Genomic DNA, 6,962 nt, shown 5'->3' on the forward strand with positions numbered 1-6,962 from the left:
GTGGGCGTAGCCAGGCGACCCTAAGAGGACCAGGTAAGTGGTCTGAGTGCCTGTGTCCTCGACTGTGTGGAGGTGTCTTGTACCTCTGCAATTAGGCACTTTGTGTGGTTTTTCCACTGTCCTTGGCCCTGATGTAGCTTCATGAGTCCTTCGAGACCCACCTCTGAAGATGCAACTCAGATATCTCTATACCCTGGAGCGTCGGTGGCCATTCTCCTTCTGGGTACATTGCATTGAAAGCCTACTGTGTGCTGGGTGGAAGTTACTTGAGGGACGGGTTTAGAGATGAGTAAGTATGTCATGCACTTGTGTTGATCAACAACCTGCAATCAGAATAACACTGGTGCTGTATAGAGGTGGATAGAGGTGCTGCTGGGCCACTTGCCATTATAACAGAATATTTGCTACCTAAAGCTCATGAAGTTGGATTGAAACTCCACCTGGTCTGGAAGGAGGAGGGGTTGAGGGTGATGGATGAACTCAGGGGAAAGAGAAAGTAGAATAAGGGAGAGGAGAAGACAGTGTCTAGGGAAGGACATGACCTTTGAGGTTGACCTTTCCTGCTTTGTGTACTGAAGGTCTTCAGCTCAGATTTTTCTGGCAAATTTGATTTTTGACTAGGAAAATATGTCTGTGCATCCCCTGCTGCTACTAGTTGCCCAGATAGTTAAATTCAATGAAGTAGATTTTTAGAAAAAATCGAGAGATAAAAGAGTAAAGTGGGAGCAGGGTGGTGACACCATCTTTCGATCAGTTGAGCAGAACACCCTAGAAAGATCTTAAAAGGTACCTGGAAGGATTAGGTGAGAGGAAAGGTGTGGCCAATGGAGACAGAGCAAAGATCCTGCAAAGGGAAGCACAAGGGGATGAGGAGCCCTGAGAAGGCAGGAGAGGTGGGTGCTGGGTCAGCACTGTCTAGGGAGAGCTGCTCACAAGTGGGTCGAGGGAGGTCACTCTTCCTTGGAGCCTGGGAAGGCAGGAGGCCCTGGTCACTCTTGGAGCCTTGCCATGTTGAGCCCTGTCTTAACTGACCAATTTAGCGAGGGTCACTGGGAGATGGCCTTGCCCAGTCCTGCTGATTCTGAGCTCCTCTTCCCTTTCTCATTTCCCTCCAGCATGATAACCCATATGATGTGGGCCACAGAAGAAACTGTTTCATCATTCTCTGCGCACCCTTGGGATCCAAGTGGTTGGTAAACCAAAGGCTCAAGTGATGGACCCTGGGGCTGGTGGTGTGGGATGACGCTGGGTCTATTTTCCTGGTCCCTGTCCCCAGCTCCCAGGCCTTAACACTTCCTGTTCCTTTGCTTTGGGATTTTCTCTAGGGCATTCTGGGAGTTTCTGGGAAATTTATTCTTTCTTGGTGTTTTAGATTCTTGCCCCAAGAAATGTGGTAGAGGGGAATTGCAGCCTGGATAAGGCTCCTGGATGAGAGACCTGGGCTCTGTGCTTTCCCAGCTGAGGGGTGAGAGTGGTCAGGGACACCAGGCCAAGGTGGGCAGTGACTCCTTGCATTTGGCCTGTTGCTTCCCAGGTACATGTCAGAGGCTGTGTGCCTTCAGGTGGAGCAGGGCACCACCTGGGGGCCAACATAACATCTTAAAGACCTCCTTGGGCCCAGGTGTGCAACTCAGGCCCTCCCAAGGTGTGGCAAGTCTGCACCCTTACAGAAGGTAAGGAGTATCATCGGTTGACTTTGAAACATGGGAGTTTGTGTTTGCACATGTGTTGGGGGAAGCCCCGGATGTCGGGCTGGCTGTGAAGCTGAAGCCCTTGGAGCCTAAGGAATAGGAAAATGGTATTCCAAATTTCAATGTAAACTACTAGCAAACTTCAACTCCTTTGTATGGCAACTATCTTATTTCTGTTTTCAAACTCTTCCACCCCAGCCTGAGTTAAAGGTCTGGAGCGCTTTTTTCCCAATCACAAGTGTGATTACCAATATTGTAGATTCTTACAATGTTCTGATGAGACACGGTCTGACATGTATCTTGCATTCATTGCAAGAGCACCACCAAAGGTGATCCTGCATGATGTTGGAGTCAGTCTTGGCCATCTCCCCAGTTCCCAGTTTGGTGATGATCTCAGACTATCACCTATACAACAATTTTTTTTTTGTGGGGGATGTACTAGGGTTTTAACCAGGAGATGATTTATCACTGAGATTTGTCCCCAGTCTTATTTATTTTTTATTGAGTCCGGGTCTCATTAAGTTGCTGAGGACCTGACTAAGTTGCTGAGCCTGGCCTCCAAATTATAATCTTCCTGTCTCAGCCTCCAGAGTTGTTGGAATTATAGACATGTGCCACCATGCCCAGCTATACTCTATTTCTTTCACCAGAAACACTTTGTTCTGAACCATAAACCCTACTACTCTGTTTATATCCTTTAAGGCTTTCCCTGGGGATCCAGTTTCCTCTAGAAAATGTTTCCAGATGGGCAAAGGGTCCTCCCTTCCCTCCTGCTTCCCTGTGTGTGAGTCCAGGTGTGGGCCTCAGGAGGAGCATTCTGGGTCATTCTGGCTGTCTGCAGCTCTCATCTATACGCTGTTTGTCTTCTCTTCCACAAAAAGCCCAACATACTTTCAACAATCTCCTGACTTACTCTGGGAGTGTTTATTTATATGGCTGATTTATTATATGTAAGATTATGTGGGTTTTAAATTTTGAATGTGTGACTGTTAGTCCACAGGTTATTGGGGTGGGGTCCTATGTATTTTTGCAGGTACAACTCTGACATGGGAACTTAAGTGAGTAGTACCTGAAAGGAAGATAAACTTGTGTGGGCATTTGAGCATACAATATATACAGTATTCCATATATTGGCTGCTTCTGCTCAGGATTGATATTTGGAGTGGATGGAGCAAAAGAGCAGATGAGATCAGTTCTCTATTCAACAATGAATTACCTGAGTATTGATTAATGCTGGTGGTTTTATAACAAGTTGTAGATATAAATTATAAATTAGTACTCTTTGTGGTTCGATGGGCAAATAATGTTTTATACTTTGAGGCAATAAACTCTACACTTTGCACTGAAACTAAATAATACTGAGTGCTGAGCCATGCCCCTGTGTGGGATCTACAATAAAAATGGAAGGATTGAAAAAACATGATGCGGTGCTCTAAGAAAGCAATCACGCCAGGTACCTGGCACATGTCTACAATCCCAGAGGCTCTGGAGGCTGAGGCAGGAGGATCTCAAGTTCAACAACAACCTTAGCAATTTAGTGAGGCCCTAAACAACTCAGTGAAACCCTATCTCTAAATAAAATATAAAAATGAGCTGGGGATGTGGCTCAGTGGTTAAGCACCTCTGGGTTCAATCCTCAGTACCAAAAAAAAAAAAAAAAAAAGGATGCAAAATAGATTTTAAGTTTTAATTTTGCTTTCTAATAAAGCAAATTTTTCTGGGGTAGGAAGAAACATGTCTCTAACTGTACAGCCCCATATAAGTTCATTAAGATAAATTTCTCTTAAGACACACTCTCTGATAGATAGGCTATGCTTTATGCTATGCTTTTCTCTCCTCCTCCTCTTCCTGTTCTCTTTCTCTGAACTCCCCTCATGCCTGACAGCAGCAGCAAGTGCCAGTCCAGGTCCTCTTCCTGGGGTCCTCCAACTTTCTCCCTGGGGAAAATTTTTTAGGGTGGCTTTTATTGAGTGGAGTTATTTAAATATATTAAGGTGGAGGGTTAGGAAAAGGATACATTATGAAGAAAATGAGGACAGGTGCTAACAAAATGAGGTGGGGGTGAAGCATAAATGAATGCAAAGTTCAGACAGAGAAGGAAATTCTTTGACTTTAAGGATCTGGGCTCTTGACACTGCCCCACCCACTTTTCTGCCCTCCCATCCTGATGGGAACTACAGGAGGAGCTGTGCCAGGAAGGCCAGTGAGCACCTTGGGGACTGATGGGAGCACTTCTCTGCTCTGAACTGCCACAGGGTCTGGAACCTGATGGAGGTGACATGGTTAACCAGGTATCTTGGTGTTTCCATTTCTTCTGTAAAACAGGGAGATCATTTCTCCCTCATAGTTTGTTGGGAGGCTTGAAGAGTTACCAGGGATGTGAAGCACTTGGAACAGTGCCTGGCGTGTAGTACACATGGGAAGGAACGTGCCAAAGGAGACCTGTGTTTCCTAAGGGGCCAAGAAAAACACTGACAAGACAAGAATGGCATTCAGAATAACAAGCAGACCCATCAGCAAGACAACTGTGTCTCAAGAGCGCTGACTCAGGAGTGATGGAGAAAAGCAAGAGTCTGAACTTTCTGAGACCTGTTTTATATGTCAGCTTTTTTATTGGTTTGAAATTCTGCACAAACTAGGTCCTGAGAATTTAAAATGGGTTTTAACATAACTCCTTTAAAATACATTGACACTCTATAATCCTTTTTTTTTAAAAAAAACTAAATATTTGGGCTTATGTTTGTCTATTTGTTCATTTGGCTGTTTCCTGCCTTTATTCCTTCATACCAATGACCAGAATTGTGCACTCCTGCTTACCTCTGACCAAACACATAAACTAGTTTATGTAGCTGGGGATCTTGTCACCGAATTGACAGAGTAGGTCTTAAGTTGCCAACAGAGAGATGGCAACATAACCCAAGTTTTCCCTTTGCCCAGCATTCACACAAAATTGCAATTTAGTCTTTGGGCTAACTTTGATCAAGAATTAATTCTCTGTAGTTTTAGTGTGTGTGTGTGTGTGTGTGTGTGTGTGTGTGTGTGAAAAATCTCTCATCTTTGCCTATGACATCAGCCTGTCATGGCTAGTCACAGTCATCAAACGCCCAAAGACAGCTATTGAGTAAAATTTTATCTTCTCTAGAGGAGCCAAGCAAATTGGAAGACTTCAAATTTGAATTAATAAATGGTATAACAACTGGATACAGAACTTTTCCACACTTAAAATGTGGTTTATAAATTTGATCTTCAGGTTGGTTGCTCCCTTCTTAGGCAGATAGGATAAGTAATTACTACTAAATAGTAGTTATTCACACTTCCCAGTATCAATGGATTTACTGAGAAAAATTCATGGAGTTGAAATTACAAGTTTTCCAGTCAACTCTGAGTGATTTGTGACAGCAGTTTGGCTTCTGGACTGGTTTTAACAGGAACAAATTGCTTTAGTCAGGAATATATCACCACAAGAAGGTAGTTAAAAATAGAATGTAGAAACTGATACAACATAAATAATTTACAGATAATTTAATCTTTCTTTGCTTGGCCATTCCTGGACAAGAACCAAGAATCATCCTACTTTGGGATTTAAAAAGCAAAAGTAAAAGGCATAGTGACCGATTTTTACTGTAGCTTCTTAGAGGAACTTTATCAGTTATGTTCAAAACTTAAACTCATCAGTTTTATGGGGTATTTTGAATCTTGGACTGATTATTTAGTTAGAACAGTAGTCCTGTTTCCTAATACAGATGAGACTGTGTATTCAGACTAGAATAAGAGACGTAAATTTGAGTGCATTTACATAGAGGAGCTAGAGATACATTTAAATAAGCACGTTTCATTACACTTCCCTAAAAAGGAGAAATCTGGAGTCACATTGGATGATTAAATGACATAGGTGTTTTTTTTTGATAGTCATATAATATCCCCCAATTTTAATCCACTAGTCATGCTTTTGGATTATATCACCTACTTATCTGGAATTTGGGGATTTACTTTTGTTTTGCCAAGTATCAAGTTAAGGATAGAACTGTGGATCCCTCTACTGGTGTTTTCTTCAAATTACAGGTCTCCACTAATTAATTGTTCATGGAATCCACTTAGTGAGTTGCCACCAGAATTGGGGGGCGGGGGAGGGATACTGGAAACTATATAGGATAAATAGTAAGGGTAAATATTGTTTGGTAAAACTGTTTCAGATGTAGCTATGAATGCACAATCAAGATCATCTACTAGTTAGAAGCACTCAGGAAGTACTCAGGTAGAGCTACAGTCATCAGGATGGAGAGAGGGTTGTGTACATGCAGAATTGGACCCTGCCTTATTTGAAATGCTGATAATTTTTACTATTAACTTCAATTAAAAATACTGTATTTAAAGAATACATTGAGAATTATGTTCTTTCATGCTTTTTTTGAAAAAGACTTTTTTAAAACTTTTTTTTTAGTTGTCAATGGATCTTTATTTTATTCATTTGTACGTTGTGCTAAGGATCAAACCCAATGCCTCACACGTGGTAGGCAAGCACTCTACCACTGAGCTACAAGTGCTTTGCTTGCCTCCTCCAGTCCTGTATCCAAAGAGCATGTTTTGCAGAAAGAATGAGGGTACAGAGAATGCACGGGAGCACACATGGGGATGAGGAGGAGATGAGTGTCTCATGTCTTCTCCCTTATCTAGGAAGCAGGAGGTGGACTGATTGGAGCCAGGGGCCAGGCCTGGGCAGAGGAGAGTTAATGTGGCTACTGAAGAGGCTGGGAGAGAAAGAAAGAACCACCTTCTTGGTTTCAATGAAAATTCTAATAAAATTGAAGAAAACCAAAGATTGTTGTTATTTTACCTAAACATAAGCATCTTCACTCTTGCGTGCATGTATTTGGCAGACAGTACATGTAATTTAGGCAAACTCTGTTCTGTCTATAAACTTCTTTATAAAGAAAATGAAAAGATCTTACCTGCTAACAATCCTGCCTACCATGTACATAACACTGCTGGAAAGGGTATGTTTTGCTTGCTGTGATATTGAAATTTTCCATAATGAAAGCTTTGTTCATTTTTCAGTTTTCTCACAATGTGCAGAAATATTGAATTAAAATTTTGACTTTACAGAAATGTGCATCTCCTTAGATGTGCATCTGTAAGAGGGCCATCATTGTTTCTGGTCAAATATCAAGAGGAACAACAAACACCTGGGCTCCCCAAACAAACCTGTAGGTACTAGGTGAATGGGCACTGCTCGGGGGTTGGAAATTTCAAACATCTGAAGGCAAAAATGTT

At 42.2% G+C, this 6,962-nt stretch overlaps 1 long non-coding RNA gene across 1 annotated transcript; it reads left to right on the top strand.

Annotated features, from left to right (window-relative positions):
• The first annotated feature begins 1,538 nt into the window (after nucleotides 1-1,538).
• On the top strand, nucleotides 1,539-6,523 carry LOC124105384 (uncharacterized). The gene is made up of 3 exons (XR_006855714.2): nucleotides 1,539-1,673; nucleotides 3,872-3,982; nucleotides 6,366-6,523. It is a non-coding gene; the product is annotated as an uncharacterized LOC124105384 (long non-coding RNA).
• Nucleotides 6,524-6,962: the final 439 nt, after the last annotated feature.

This window comes from Marmota monax, unplaced genomic scaffold (genome assembly GCF_021218885.2).
Source record: "Marmota monax isolate L192 unplaced genomic scaffold, Marmota_monax_Labrador192_F-V1.1 WCK01_AAM20220418_F8-fsc00100, whole genome shotgun sequence".
Classification (NCBI taxonomy): Eukaryota; Metazoa; Chordata; class Mammalia; order Rodentia; family Sciuridae; genus Marmota; species Marmota monax.